Source organism: Serinus canaria, chromosome 3 (assembly GCF_022539315.1).
Source record: "Serinus canaria isolate serCan28SL12 chromosome 3, serCan2020, whole genome shotgun sequence".
Lineage (NCBI taxonomy): Eukaryota > Metazoa > Chordata > Aves > Passeriformes > Fringillidae > Serinus > Serinus canaria.
This window is the reverse complement of record NC_066316.1, coordinates 21,593,315-21,610,277: the sequence shown is the minus strand read 5'-3', so window position 1 is coordinate 21,610,277 and position 16,963 is coordinate 21,593,315.

Sequence of the window (16,963 nt, the reverse complement as noted above, 5' to 3'; positions counted from 1 at the left end):
CTGCAATAAAATAAACTTTAGCATTATCAGGTGTTTGGAAATTGGAAGGTGTCTGATTGTTTTATATAGGATAGACACAAACACACACACACACAAAGGGTTATAATATAATCCTCCGTGCTGCCTCTGACAAATGGTTATTACCATTCAGTATTGGTTTTTTGCTCATGCAATAATATGGTGCCATGCAAGTCCACACAGCCTTGAAATTCTTATTATTATACACAGCCTTCCAAAAATTACATGCAGAATGCTGCTCTTTTAATGGTGATTAACAGCATTTTTTTAAAGATAGGTGGCTTAGAACAAAATTTGCTTTAAGAGAGAAAAAAAATTATCTGAAAGGCAAAATGAAAATTGCACAAGGCAGCCCCAAAATATTTTCAATAATTAGAAGAGACTTATGTTCCATTTCACTGTTTTATGTGTTATATAGTATAGAGCAAGTGCCACTGTAGTTAAGTGTTTGTCAGCATTTCCCTTGTAAATCCTGGTTTTCCAGAGGGTTGCTATAACTTGCCAATTTCAAATCGCACTGGGCTAACACTCACTATCCACATTGTCAGCCCAGATGCAAATTTCTGTTGTTATTACCAAAAATGAAATCAAGTGAAGCTGCTGGTTTTTAGTTCATGGCAAAAGATGATTGTTGGGAAGAGGGGGATGGTGGTGGCTTGTGTGCTTCTTTTTTTCCCCTGTTGCTCCCACTTGGGATTTTGTTGCTGCAATGGTCTGATTCAAATGTGTTGCTTTGAAAGGGATGTGAAAGGATTTTTTTTTGTACACCCCAAAAAATAAGTGACACATAGAAGACTCAGGCAGAGAAGAGGACAGTGTTCTTATCTGGCACAATTTACTCCCAGCCAGACAGTTGGTATCCAGGGGCTCACCTGCTGACCCCATTCCACGTTTGGGTTCTGCATCACAAAGGCCTTAAAATGCTAATAAATGTCCATTAGGCAGCTGAATCCTGCAAGAAAATACAAAATTAGTTAACTCAGCTGGAGCAACTCCTATGGATCACAGGATCAAACCTATGTCTCCTCCTCCCAGACTTTGGGGCCAACTTTTGGGATTCTTACAGGACCTTGTAAACAGAACCATGAAGAAGGGGCCAATCCTTCTTCAACATCCCCAAAACCTACATGATCCCACAACGGGCACAGCAGAGCACAGGCCTTTGGGGCTGCAGTCCCAAATGTTCTCTGCTTGGCAATGGGGCAGAGGGGTGCCTCCTCCACTTTTAAATAATTAAAATTAATTTTCCAACTTAAAAAAAATCTGAAGCATTGCTGTGCTCTTATCGATTGAGTCTTTTACTATTTAACTCCTAATTAGTTTTTTTATACTGGAGAAGGCTCTACTGAGATGTTCTTGACTGCTTTCCTCTGTGGGTATAGCCCTCCACCCCTGTGAGGCATAAACATGTGAATCCAGACTGAAATCAGATTTCCACCAGTACAGGAGTATATTGTAAGTGGAGAAAGAGGCTTAAGGTCAAAGGTTTGCATTGAGGAAGAGTGCACTTGTTGATGTTTACAAATCTAGATGTTTTCTGCAAGTAAAGAAATAGGGAGTCCCTGGATGAGCAGTTGTTACCATCTCTAGGGAGGCTAAAAAAGCTGGTAATACCACACTCCAGCTGCCTGGAGAGAGGCAATTTAGAGAATATGTTCATATAACTTGGCAGATACCCACAAATCCTGCAGTACTTTTAAATCAGCCGATGTGACCTGCAGAGCTGGCAGCTGGGGAGTTTATCTTGCTGGGTGGGTTGGGGTGTGGCTGGTGATATTTTTGGTGCTTGGACTGAGAGACCAAGGTCAGCAAAAGAGTCTGTGACATTAGCAGAGTTACATCAGCTCACATCAGGTGAGGTTTCAGTCTGTGCACAGCAGCAGCGTGTTGTCTTTATCAGCCATTGCTCAGGTACCTCCTCCTGGTACCTGCATTTATCAGAGCTACCCCAGACACCACTTCAGCATAGGAAACAAGGGCTGGATTAGTCACAAACTGTTTTCCCCACCTGGAAAAATTCTTAGGTAGATTCCACTTGAAAACAAAGGGCAATTTCCTGCCTCTTTAGTGCTAAGTCAGAATGCCACTTTTATTCTATATCCAAGCCCCAAATTTCCATATATTGCTGCATTCCACCACAAAAGTCAAGCTTCAAGATCAGAGGACCCCAGCTAAATGTCAAGATATTTCCACACAAAAGAAACACTGGATTTGTCCTCTATGTAAGGCACACAGCAGATAAAACCAATAATACCTTATCTCCTCCCATGACTTCCTGGCCAGGAGCAGCAGCAATATATATTAAGATATCAATTGACTGTTTATAGGATTAAGTAAGGAATAGCTGAAATCAGTCCTTGCTTTTATTTGAGTTTAATTCATCCAGTCAGAGATCTGTGTGGTAACCACCTATAATAAAGTAATAATAGCAATAATAATAGAGCTTTGCACTTTTACAGCATCTTCCACTGAAAGTTATCTTTGTGCTTCATAAACATTACTCTTGCATCCATTCCTTCAATTCTTCCACTTTCTCCCATCTTTATCTGTAGAATCTGCAGTAATGTGATAGCACAGATGGCCTTACAAATACACTAAGCTGAGCTGTTGCTTCAGTGAAATATAGAAAGAGCAAGGTAAAGTTATGTGAAAAATATGGGAGAAATTCAGTAGGCTAGAGACAGTATATATTCATTTTGCTAACATATTATGTGCTCAGTTAAGGATAAAAGAAAATCCATACATTTTGCTAGGTTCACTGATATTCTTGCCTTAAAGGAACATAAATCAACATGCACCACTCAGCACGTTGGGCTTCTGAGACATGAAATGGAGAGGAAGAAAAACATCAGTGAAGAAAGTTTGGAAAGACACGGGTTTTGTTTCTTTAGAACAGATAATATTTTCTAAAATCTCAGTCTTATGAACATATATTTCACACCTGAGTAAGTGGCAGCATTGAAAGGTGGCAGGAGATGTAAGCATGGGGCTGCAATTTGAAACTCCCCAGAACAGCAGGGCTCCCTTCATCCAGGGTTATAGGGCAACCAGCTCACTAAGCACAGTTATGAGACAAATAAGAAATACTAACAAATGCAGCTATTGTATTCAGTGTCTTGAACTGACTTCAGGACAAGGAAAGAAGATGTTATTTTCTGCAGGAAATTCATCCCTGGAATCTTAGCCTCTCTCTGGTAGAAAACTTCCTAGAGTGAAATTCCCTCCAAGTGGATAGCAGCACAAAGCCCACATAGCACTAAGCTTGTGGCAATGTCTTCTTCTATTTCAGTGCTTTAATGTAAAGTGAAAGGTAAACAAAATTTAAAAGACGAGGACAACACCTGAGAACGCATTAAATTTATGCAAGCAGGCAGATTTGGGAGAAAAATGCACAGTAAAGAGGAGTTTTGTAAATGTAAAGGAGCTTCTGAGCAGGAAAATCCCAATGTTTCACCAGTATCAGAGCCCTTTCTCCTCTTGCACTGCGTTGTTCTCTCCACAAAGAAGCTGCACCCTCTATGACTAAGTGGCCATTTGTATTGCTGGGCAAATCCAGGTTTAAATAGAGCATGGGGAAATACTGGGAGAGGCATGGATAGCAGAGGGAGAGGGAACAGGCAGTGGACTGTGGACAGACTCCAATGGAAGACCAGGACAAATAAGAGAACTGTGGTCTGTGCCTCAACTTCTCTATCCATAAAATACCAGCAGCAGGAAGTATCTTCCTGTGCTAAGTGTATTGAGAGGGGCTCTGTGGATAAATATCAAAACTACTTCCAGCTATTGCCCCCTCAGTAATTTCATGCTGCCCTCCCCCTTTTCTCAGTATGACAGTGACTGTAGCGCTAGCCCAGTAATTGGATATTTTCGCGCCTCAAATTCACTGGTATTTAATTTTTATATCATTCTCAGAACCTATCACATATTTGTTTTGATTTATTCAATATTGATCCTTTCTCTGACTTTCGAGCAGCTATCACCTTCCCCTCCCGTTCCCAGGGAATCTGCCAAGCCAGCAGTTTGTGATTTTGTCATAATACATGTGTTTCATTTGCCGAGTGGCTGTCACAAGCAGCTCACAAATGTTACATCCCCTCTTTTTATTCACACGTTCTGTATATGCAGTGTTCCCAGAGATGGGCTTTTCTCGTGTGGAGAAGCAAGGCTTTTTGTATCAGTTTGCAGGATACAAATCTAAACCTGTTTTAGCAGAGAAAGAGGAGCTTTATTTTTGCTGGATTTGAATAAATGCTCTTATCTGGCTTTCCACAATACACTATGCACACAAGAGCAGAAAAAGCACAGCTGACTGAGGCAAACCCAGGGCCACATTTTCTGAAGTGTCGAGGTGGCTTCAGCAGGTTTCACTTTGTTAGCAGTCACTTGCATTTTGCTTGCTCATGGTACACATGCATGTCCCCATTTCAGAAAATCAGCATAAAATATTCCTAACTGCTTTCCCCAGATCTGTTCTTTTTTAGCTCTGTGTCTCACTGCTGAGAGTCTTCTACAGCATGGCCATAAAAAGAAGGCCAAATATCACTGGTCTGAACATTTTACTTTTAATAGTTACCCTCTTCCAAGGAAATATACAGCAAAGCCCATACCAAGCTATGTTAAGAGCACAACCAGCAGACCAAGGGAAGTCTTCATTCTTCTCTTTTTGAGACCATCTGGAGCATCACCTCTCTCAACTCTGGAAGTCAAAGAGGATATTGAGAAACTGGAAAGGTCCCAGTAGAAGGAGACCAGGATCATCAGCCCATGAGTGTGGGAGAAAGATTGAAGCAACTGGTCTTATTTCAGAAGGTGAAGAGGAGGCTGGGAAGAGAGGTCTCTAGTCAATATTTGAAGGGTAGTCACAAAGTCAGTGCTGGAAGTGTATTCACAAGGACAACTGAGCTGCTTTTGTTGGGAGTGACAGACAGTAAAACAAGGAGCAGTAACTGATGCCTAAAGATGTTTTGATTTTATATGCATTTTTATATATTTGTAGTTTTATCCATTTTTAACATATAGATGTGTAGTTTCTTGCATTTATGTACACTTTAGAATAGTAGATTACCGTTTCTAACACATTATGTCACATTCTTGAAATTCTATTTAGTCTTGTTTCCAAGAAAAGAATTTCTAACAAGGACATCTTGCTTTACACTAGCACTTGGGAGACATAACAAAATATAGGGCGAAGAACCCCTTGGAGTCTCTCCAATAGGGCAGGTCCCAGGGTGGGTTCCCAGAACAACTGGTCTCCTATAAGATGTACGTGCTAGATATACTAATTAATTAAACTTAATTATTATTAATTAAACTTATAAAATGGTGATAATCTTATGCCATGAGTGTGGATAGCTATCTTTTGTGCACCTGGAAGATTAGTTAAAGAACTGCTCTTTATATCAACCACTTCAATGTTTTTCTTTCAATTCCAGGCAACCTAACCTCGAGCTGCAGCCCAAAAGATTCAGAACAGACAATAAGGAACACTTACTCACTAGAGGAGTAAGTTCCTAGTGCAGGAACAAGCTACCCAAGAGCTGGTATCTCAGCCCATGCAGGCTTTCAAGACTCATCAAGGAAAAAAAACCCAAAAAACAGTAGTGACATTATCTGGCCAGTTACTAATAGCTGTGCACTGAGCCGGAGGCTGAACAAGATGACCTGCAGGAAGTCCCTTACATTTCATGGGTCAGAAAGTGTTATGAAAGTTCAAAGGAACTTTTCAAGGAGCCCTCTGAGAGCACACACGTATACACACTAACAGAGGGAGAAATCAAACAGGGCTTCCCACACAAACAGCTCCCCAAGATACTCTGCCATCAAAGTTAAGCTTCTGTGATCTCCACAGGCATTTGAGACATGAAGAAGGGTAGAATATAGAAGTCTGAGAAAAATAGTCCCCGTGTTGTTTACACTCAAGTTTTTAGTCTTATACCTATAAAATTCTTGTACCACTTGGGAAAGCCCCAGTTTTCTCCAGAAGCAACTGCCAGCTTCCTCCTAGTTCTTCCCTAAACCATTTCTTTTCTTGAAACTGCTATCCCTCCTTCTGAGCTTGCATTCTTCCTAATTCCACATCCTGACATTGTTTGGGTTTCGTCTCTATTCTCTCAGGAACACGCCATCTTGTGTAAACCCGAGATCTGGCTCCTTATCTCCAGTAATTTCCACTCTCAGCAGCCTCAGAAATAACTGGCTAATTAGAGGCATATGCTTGGGGGATGCGTCCATTTCCACAGTTTATGCTGTATCACTCAGGGGTAGCAATGGTGGAAAAATCTGTAATTTTCTGTAGAGAAATACCTTTTGTTTGTCATACCACCCCAGGCAGCTTAAAAAGTAAAAGATGGTTTTGCACAGGGAAATTCAGAGATGGGGCAGGCTTTTGCACGGGGTCTTTTCAGCAAGCATTTTGCTGCATTACCATTTCTGCTATCGCGTCCAGTGTCACCAGGGAACGGTTCAGCATAAACACCTCCTGAGGAACTGTTCCAGAGCCTAATGCCAACCTGAGACAGCTGCTGATGCTGAACAACATCATCAAGGGCCCACTGTCCCTTCCTGCCACTCCTCCTCCTTCACTACCAGTGAAAGAACTATGAAAAGACCAAGAGCTGGTGTACAGCCAACAAGAACTAAAGATCTTGCAGCTGGTTGTACCACCTGTGCCTTGTGAAATTCCAGCCAAAACAACGTCCCCTCCCTCCCCTCAGATAACCCCTTTATTAGAGGGAAGGGCATCCCATTTGGTAACTTAATAAGCAGGAGGGGCAGGTGCAGAGCAGCAGGTATGGAAGGCAGTGGCTCCTGCTGTCTCCAGTGGCCGTGGGCACCGCTGGCCTGTCCTTGGTGGGTGTGCCGCACCTCTCGGGGCGCGCTGCCGCGGGCGCTCCGACCCGCCCGGCGTGCGCGAGCCGCGTTGTGCCAGATATATATAGCTGTCAATGCCACCCTGCTGAGCCAGTGCCAGGACACATCACGTGGTGCCGGCTTTATTTGGGCTGGTTTGAGGGAGATGTACAGAATCCATGAGGGAAAGCGCTGACACATGCGACTCTGGCACAAAAGGAAGAATCCTTCTCTTAGGGCCATAGAGCAAATCCCGTGTTCTGGATTCCCCCATTAATATCAAAGGGGACTGTACGTGTGTAGTCAGAGCACGCTGGCCCGGGGCACGTTCTGCCACCAGCTCTGAGGGGAAAATTTTGCTTGAAGAATGCTAGAAATGGGTCTATAGCCATTAATTGTTAACATTCTTCTATCATCAAAGTATTAGACCTATTTGGTTTAATCCTTCACTAGTAACTAATGTTTTGATTAATAATCTTTAACTGGACTAGAAATGGCAGAGGAACAGTTAAGATGGGAATTATGCATCTTCAGTCCATCTCAGTCACATATCTATTTCAATTTGTATGTTTTCACATGTGGCATGAGCTTACACTCTCGTCCTGCTTATGTCCATGTCCTTGTTTAGATTCAGTACTGGTGGATGCCAGAGAGAAAAAGACCCTAAATAAGCCTGTCTGGATACAGCCAGAGGATTAGTTGCTGTGATTAGTGCACGCCCTTGTGACTAATGAGAGAGGTGACACCTTACTTTTCGTGAGCACTTGGTCTAAAGGGAGGCTCCTGATGCCAGCAGTAACCCTGCCTTCAAACACTTAACTGACCAGCTTTGACTCAGTGAAGGGCAGCAGCATTCATATATAGTGGCTCATTAGAAAATATCAGCATTTCAGCTTTTTTATCCAATTAAAAACATCTGGCACTAGGGTGATCCAGCTGGCAGCCCACGGCTCCATACCTAAGTTGTGGAATGGCTGCACCCGTGGTTGCCTCAGCAGAGACCAAGAGCAGCTGCTAGAGCAGTGCTGAAGGCTGAGCACCTCTGCTGCATCCCTGCATCCCTGCCCAGCTGAGGGTTTCTAGAAATCCCCTGGAGGCAGGACTGCTGCCCCGGGCACAGCTGGAGGCTCAGAGGGTGGGCATCTCTTCCTCCTGACCTACAGCAGGGAATTGTGGGCTAGGGGCAGGGGCACCAGCTCCTCTACCCAGAACTTAGGGATTTGTCCTGTATGGAGTAGCTGGAAATCTATTGTCTAATTGATGCCAATCTCCTATTGAGGGTCATTCAGCATTGTACTGGAAACACTGGGAACAATTTAAAACAATATTTCAAGACAGAAACTGCTTGGCAGGAGGATTTAATTTTGCACACTTAGTTCCCTCTAGCAATTTCTGCCACAGAGTTTGAACTCTTTCCTATTGATTTGTCAGGGTGGTACTGAGAGGAAATACACCTTGACCTTCATCAAAATAAGAAGTACCATTAATGCAAGTCCTATTCTTTCTCTGCTTTCCTCACAGAGTTAAACAAGACACAGGAATCATCAAATTAAATGGCTGGGTCAGCTTAATGTAATAAATCTATTAGTTCATATCATCATATATTTGATTTATACTACCCCAGACAATTACTAGCATGTCATTTCTTTGTTTAGGGATTTTTAATTTGAAAGTGTTCTAATCCTTAGTGTCAGCTGTTCCTGGTGGGTGATGACATATCTACTGTGAGTGAAACATTCTGATGACATATAGAGTGTAGGAATCAAATGTCATAAGCATAAATATTTAAGCAATAAGACATGACAGGTAGAGCATTTCTTGGCGATTACCACACACCTCGGGTGGTGTTATGACGAGGCATTTGTCCAAAGGCCAACTGACTTTAACACACTAAAAGTAGCATGATTGCCTGGAAACGTGCTACTTGAAGTGTCTTATTGACATTTTTCCCTTCTCTTGATGATTTCTTCATTTTTCAATGGGAGCTCCAAGGAATTACCATTTCCTTCCTTCAAGATGGGGAAAGATCACACCTTCAAAAGATCTGAGTGCCCAAAGCTACATGGAAAAGGAGCCTGAGAGAAGATGGACCTAAGCCTTAATAGATGACATTCACTGCCCACCAAAGGGCAGTGAATTCACAATCTGAATGTTGCTTTGAAAGAGCAGGTCTGTCATTTCCAAACATAGTAAGCGCTTTCTGAACCAAGAAGACACAGACAGCATGGCAATGAGGAGCTGAGTAATTTCTTAAGCAACATGCGAGCTACAGACAACTTTTTAGGAGAAAACACCATGTCATCTTCATCAACTACAGAAGATGCTCTCTGTAGTTCCTTGCTCTGGTTTAATAGCATTACCTTTCCTATGAGTGATATAAGGCTATGCTGTGAAAAACAGAGGGGTTAGTCTTGACTGAAAGCATATTAAATACATATTTAGTCCTCAAAGTTATAGCTTCAATTCAATCATCCAGTGCTGCCAAAAGCCACACTGGGATAAGCCAGCCTAGCATCATGACAAGCAACTAGACCATTCACACCTCTGGAGCTCAAGTCTCAGGACTTGTTTCATTTCTGTCTAAACTGGATGATGTTAAATAGAACACTATACACAAACAGAAATGTTGTGAACCTTCAATGCCTCTAGTAATTTTTACCTATTTGCTTGCTGTGAAAGACAGGAAACATAGGGAGGAATTTGCCGATTTGGCCAGACCTGCACCATCCATGGTGATTTCTGCTGTGATCACAATACCTTGCCTTTTTGCATAAACACTTGGCTGGGCTTAACACAAATAGGTGGAAGAATATATATACACATCTAGTGCACCTCACTGAGGAAAACAATGGGCCACATTCATAGTATGAAATTAAGAATTGCAATGCAAATTTTAGGCATAACTGACTCCCTCAGCAACTCAGTTCTTTGGCAATGTGCAAGCAGAGCCTGGTTTCAATTTCACAGATATCTAAATCATGCTTAACTTTTGCTTTTGGATTGGAAGGAAAATGCCACATCTTTTTATTTTACCTTCACCAACCACAGAGCTCACTGAAATAATAAAGAGTAATGGCAGCAGCCAAGACAGTATTTTCTTGCTCCAGGTGAGACACTGATGTTTCTATGGATGATTTTCTGCCTAGTGCTAAGGTGAACCCCCTTATTTGTGAAGAAAGAACCATCCTCTCTGACCTGGCTGCAAATCTCCCACTCTTCCTTTCTCTGCTGGAGCTCCACAGCAGCTTCAGCACCGAGGTTCAGGTTTGTGCCTCAGCCTTAGTAGCATTTAACATTCAAATCCCAGGAAGGCCGACAGGACCATCTTATGCAATAAAGTAACAGAAAAATTCAGAGATGGAAAAGACACCGGCGAAGTTTTCTTTGTGATCATTGTTTAACACTGTAAGTAATGAAATATTAATGAAAGTATGCTACTTTCATTTTGTGAGCAATTTAATTCAATTAAAAATAAATGGATCTCCTTGGCTCAGTAGATATACTGATATTCAGCACTGCCCTTAACTTAGATTCAACAGCATTTAAACCCAGCACAGCACAAAGTACAGAGACTGAAACATAGCCCCCAGCTAGCATCGTTAACTCTTGAGGTCCCAGCGGCAGGATTGTGTCACCCTGCTGAACCAACACGGCCTCTCCCAGGGAGGATTGGCTGCGCAGTTTAACTTGCAGGAGCAGTCATTTATACCCAGTGTGTTAGCAACGATATCTTGCACTGGGGCACTGTTTTCTTGAAAGGAAGTCATTTCAGAAAGACTTAGCAGGCCTGCATGGGCCTGAATCTGCTAGCATGCCGTGATCTGGTTAAGTAATAGATCTGGGAACTTCATGTCACATAATGTGGAGCTATTCTTTTATTGCGCTGAAAGAGCTGTTTTAGATTCCCTCTGAGCCCATAGGCCATGTCTTTCTGATAATAAGAGTGTTATCAATGCTTTAATATTGAACTCAAATCTCTGCGTGAGAGAGCATCTAAGAGCTATTACTCAGTGCTGAAAGCAAAACCCAACTGTTCTGAATGGGGAGGAAAATGCCAATCTGTTGACAAAAAGTTAAACAGAGGTGAAATCGAAACTCTGGCCAACATTTTACAGCCTTAGCGCATTGTTAACTTTTCAACTTATCTGTCAGGAATAGGAAACTAATGTTTAAAAACAATGTATTGCTTTTACGAGCAAGGTCAGCATTTGTTAGATTTCAGGGTTATGCTGAGCTCAGTCAGCCAGGGATACACAGAAAGAATTGCTTCAGCACCCACGGCCTGAGGTTTTCCAAAAGTTAAAATGTACAAACCAATTCCATTCCCTTTTTTTTTCCACACAACCAACAGGAGCTCTGCTCTGACATTTTTGTTCAGCCTCTACCTACCTACGTGTGGTAGTACAAGCTGGAGGTTAACACCTCTCAGAAGGGGGTGTGGAACAAGCCCCAGGTCAGAGAAATGGCTGCTGCATTTTGCTTTTGGGGGAGCGCGGGTTCAGGGTCACTCTGCTCTCTTCCAGGGGCGAGGTCCAGAGTTGTGCGTCTGCCCCTTGGACAATGCCAGGCTTTGTTCCAGTGGCAAAGCATCCTTGCTCAGCCATGCAGTTCCCAAGGAGCTGGGTAGGTAAGATAATACAGGGGAAGTGGAACAGAGAGTCATTCTCTGTGAGAGAGAGACAGAGAGAGAGACAGAGATCTTGTTCAGAAAACGTGGCTCAAGGGTGTTTTCCCTATATGCCTTTATATTAAATAATCCCACCCCATACACTCAGAAAGGGTTTGATCCATGAAGCAACTGCATGGACTAGCAGATCATGGTGTCATTAGGCACAATCTGTGTGCAGCTTCCACTGCACAGTAAAACGGCCAGTGTGAGAGAAAAAAATTAGTTCAATGCAAAACAAAGAGCTTCTAAAACATGTGCAGAGTGTGCTGCCTCATTCATGGATTTGCTTTCCTGACTGATGCATACCCTCTCTTTCCTTAGTGGTAAACAGGTTGGAAAGACTTAACCTTTTTTGCAAGCAGTAAAAAACACCATGAATGCCAGTTTAGGTGAATTTGGGTGGAAATCCCAGTGACAGAGGGGTATTTTTTGGCATTCACATTGAGATTAAATTTATTTCTCATAGAATCAAGAATTGGTAGATTATATGCAAATAGGTAAAGATTGCTTCAATGAAAAAAATAAAAAAAACCACAACACAGTATGATTTAGCTGATAAATCCCATAAAAGAGCTGAGAAATTGCAAATACTCAAAAATGACCAGCTTTTGAACAAGTTGTAGACCAGGTTTGCTTACAAAATGTAACACTTAAAAACAAGTATAAAAGGCACACAAACCCAAAAAGGAACAACAGGTCTCATAAACAATCTGGGAAGAATTATTTGACTGGTCCTAGTTAAAGTATATCTTGTCCCTTCTGCCTCATGTGCTTGGAGACTTCCCAGCTTGTTTTAATTTCTCTAAGCATAGAGAGCCCTCAAGGTTCATTAGGGCTATTTACACAGTTCTTAACTGGAAAAAAATAGATCTAAAAAAATGAATAAATAAATAAACTTATGTGGGGTATGAATGGGAAGTTATGCTTAAAATCAATTTCCAAGTCTGCTACCAACATGGGTCTGCTTCAAAAAAATAGCTACGGGGAGAAAAAGAAAGAAATGGTGAAAAGGAAAAGAAAAAAAATGGAAAAACTGTAAGAGTTAAGGCTAATGTTCATGATTAATCAAAGATAGCAGAGTCTGTAAAAAAACCATAAATACAACTCAGAGAAGAAGGGAATCTCAAGACCTGTGATTATTCTTGACTCTCCATGGGCAGCCATTTTTCTGATCTCATTATTTGTAAAATAAATGTAATGGAGCCTTCTTTTTCCCCCAAGTTATTGGTTCTATTTCTCTAGGTATGGGGTATCTCTTCCTGTGGATGTGCACTTCTGTGGTTATTAAGGGAGAGAGACAGGGACTCTTGTTACATGGGACTAGAGGAGCATTTACAATCATATTGATCTCCCAGACATGCAGGTGCAACTACTCATGGCCAGCCAGTTCCTGCCATCCATAGACACATGTTCCTTTGAATGGCAGATTGTACCTACCCACCCACCCCAAAATAACATCCATCTGATTAGCATAGCACCTGGGCTATCCACATTTTCCAGTGCTGAGCCACTTCTTGGAAAGCAGGGCCTTGCTTCTAGAAAGGGGAGGGGGAAAAAAAGCATATTGCAATAGAGGTTATAAATTGCCAAGTGGCCAATTCAAGTGATGCACATGAGAGGAGAGGTTCTTCTCATCACATCTCTTCCTAAACCCTGCAATTCCAGCAGCAGAAAATGGGCTCCTTCTCAGCCCAAAGCAGGTTTCAGTCTGTCCTGTTCTATGTTTCCTTATAAGCACGCCGCTCCAGAAAAGAGATCCTAAACTGATCCCTTTACCTTCTGGAAGGGTGAACTGAAGGCCCAGGAGGAAGCATTTTGTGGTCAGTGACACCACAGCCAAGGTTCTGGTGGTCTCAGATGCACCGTCAGCTTCAGCTAAATCAAGAGGAATCATGCATGCATACCCAAATGAAAAGTCAGCCTTGCATCCATGGTGTGCACTCCACACTGCAGCCAAGACACAGATTTCTGAGCAAGGCAAAAGTTAGAACAGACTTGGAAATTATTATCCCATCGAGTAGAGCTGACTAAATGAACAACATTTGCTTGGGGCATTCAAGATTATACACAAATATTCTCCAGAGCTTCAAAATGTAGGCTAAGCATCAGAAGCCCCATCTTGAGGCTTCATCCAGTCTTCAACAGTGTGTTTTTTAAAAATTCACAAATTTCCAATAGCGTGTGAATAACAGGATACAAATATAACATTGTTCAGCATTAACTATTAAACATGGCCTGCAGCTGTACCACCTGGGGCCCTGATCTTGACAGCTCTCACAAGTTACAAAAGACTTGACTCTGGACAGGACTTGGATAAAAATCCTCTATGGAAAATAAAAAGGCTACAGATATTTGCAATTCATTAGGAGTTTGCAGTGTTTGCAGTGTGCTGTAACTGATGGCTTTCGAAGGCTCTTTCACTTCTTGGGGCAAGGGTGTTACCTGCCACATTCCTCCTCAGCCATGAAATGACTTCCCACTTCTCTGAATTCCCCTTTATAATCATAAACTGATTTCAGTGTCCACATGACACTGAAATGTCCAAGGCTCAATTATCAGGTACTGTGGCAGTGTGATCTCAAACAGTTGCTGCTTTTCACTCCAAAGGTAACAGCATTACCACAGAGGGTAAATCACTTCCTATGGATGTAAAGTCTCTAATGAATTGCTTGGGATCCTTTGAGATGACATAAGCATGAAACACCACTTTTAATATAGCACTAGAATCCAAATTACAATTATGTGAATCAAAGATGGCAATAAGAAAAATGTCTGCTTTTTGCTATCTATTTCTCTGTCTTACCCCTTCCAACAAAAGCCACAATTTGAACACATCTGCAGAGTTAGATACAGGGCTTCACCTTCATATAGTCTGGCAGCTGGAAGTGGTTTTCCCTCCAAATAGCCCCTTCAAAAGCTTTTGAGCTTCACAACTGTTTCCTCAAAGAGTCTTCAGTGGGAGAAGCAACACTCAAACCCTTTCCTTTATTGACAGTGATTGTTTCCCTTGCTGCTCTTCCTTTACCTGGCCTTGTGATGAAAACTCCCTGGGACTGCTCTAAGGAAATTCTGTTATGTGCTGACATTTACCAGGTGACAACAAGGTCGGGTCAGGTGTTTGATACCCAGGTTTTTGCATGTAATTATCAGGTAGTATTACAGGTAGCTGAGGCTCAGCACATTTTGAAGGGTTATGATGAAGCAGCTCCTTTACTTGTCTAAGCTTTTTCTCAGGAAGATTTTTAAAGAGGCAGGTGGAATTTTATTCATAATTCTATGTCTCTCATGGTCAAACTTGGAGGTTACTTTTTGTGCAACTAAAAATTGTGAGTAGGCAATGAGTGGGTTTGTCAGCCCAGAAAGGTGATAGTCAATAATACCTGTCAGTGGTAAAGAATTCTATGAAGTCTTGATATTTGCCACCAGATTTCTTCTCTGATGTTAGCAGATCAATCCCCGTTCTCTAAATCTTCTTAAAACCTCAAACGAGTGCTACTTTCAACTCTTGAAAGAAAAAGCTATCCACTTTCTGTTTTTTTCTTCTATGTCCAGAAAACAGTCCAACAGAAGCTTCTTAAATCAACGAGAAGCTTCACTCGGGATTAGAGTATCAGTCGGTGCATCTGACCAGACCGGAGTTAAATTACATTTCAAACCAACATTTTGAATACTACAATCATCATTTCTGAGTCTGTTTGCCCGTATTTTGCTCTGTTTGGTTGCCTTTTAAGCTCAAAACCTTGCCGCCGCTGCAAAGTTGAGCATCAGTCTAATCTCAGTATTTTCCAACAGAGGGAAAAAGAAGAAGAAGAAGAAGCGGGAGGGGGAGAAACAACTTTTTAGAGGGCAGTGGCGGCTGTGGACGCGGGGCCGTGGAAGTGGGGCCGTGGAAGCAGGGCTGTGGAAGTGGGGCTGTGGAAGAGGGGCTGTGGAAGAGTGCTGTGGAAGCGGAGCTGTGGATGTGGAAGCGGAGCTGTGGAAGCGAGCTGTGGGTGTGGAAGCGGGGCTGTGGATGTGGAGCTGTGGATGTGGAAGCAGGGCCGTGGATATGGAAGCGGTGCCGTGGAAGCGGGGCCGTGGAAGCGGGGCCGTGGAAGCGGTGCCGTGGATGTGGAAGCGGGGCCGTGGATGTGGAAGCGGTGCCGTGGAAGCGGGGCCGTGGAAGCGGTGCCGTGGATGTGGAAGCGGGGCCGTGGATGTGGAAGCGGTGCCGTGGAAGTGGAAGCGGGGCCGTGGATGCGGAAGCGGAGCCGTGGATGTGGAAGCGGGGCCGTGGATGAGGAAGCGGGGCCGTGGATGAGGAAGCGGGGCCGTGGATGTGGAAGCGGGGCCGTGGATGTGGAAGCGGGGCCGTGGATGTGGAAGCGGGGCCGTGGATGTGGAAGCGGAGCTGTGGATGCGGAAGCGGGGCCGTGGATGTGGAAGCGGGGCCGTGGATGTGGAAGCGAAGCTGTGGATGTGGAAGCGGGGCCGTGGATGTGGAAGCGGGGCAGCGGGCGGGCGCTAACCCAGAGGCTCACTGACACCCAGCGGCTGCGGCGGAGAGCGCAGCGCCCGCACACAGAGCGGCGGCACGGCCCCGCAGGCTGCAGGGATGCCCCGCGGCTCAAGGAATACTGCTTTTCTCCATCGCAGGGACCTCTGCTCTTCACTTATTACTGCCTTTGGCACTGCAGGGTGACCGGTTCTCGAAAGGCGCTGAGCAGCCGTGTCTCCCCCTCCCGGCCCCGGTACCTCTCAGGTACTTTCAAAGGCAGAGCCCAAGGGTGAAAACTAGCCCAGCTTTCACGGTCAACAAGGAAAATTATATACATGCTACACTGCAGTGTTTTTTTTCCTGAAGTTTTATTTTAAAAAGGTTTGATGCCCCGAGAGAGAGCAGTCACCTTTTTAATTCACACAAATACCAGTTACTCACAGACCACAAGAGTATACCCTCCGTGGTGCTTCTAATCAGCTGGGGGGTGTGACTGTGGTTAGCAGGGCTAAGACATCTCAGGGAAACAGCTACTGATCATCTGAGGAAAGTACAAGGGCCGGAATTGGCAAGAGAGGTACAAAAGCCACAAGAGCCAGAGGCCAAGAGAAGAAAAAATACTTAAACAAAATATCCGACCTCAATCTCTTTGAATCCTATAAAAATAGGGGCAAAATAATTGCACATAGAACAACGGAAGCAGCCACAGAAGACAAGTATCCAGTGCTTTAAAAGAAGCCCATATAAGCTGACATTAGCCTTTAGTGCACAATACCTGAACTGCTCCACTGGACAGCCTCTAACTCTGAGGATATTCCTGGCTGAAGGATTGTGTCTGTCTCACCACCAGTTGTTTAGGGGAAAAAAAGGAAAACAAAAAAAGGCTGTAGACTCTTGGAGCTGCAAGACTGGATGCCCAACCAAGCACTCGTTGGTTCATCTCCAGCAAA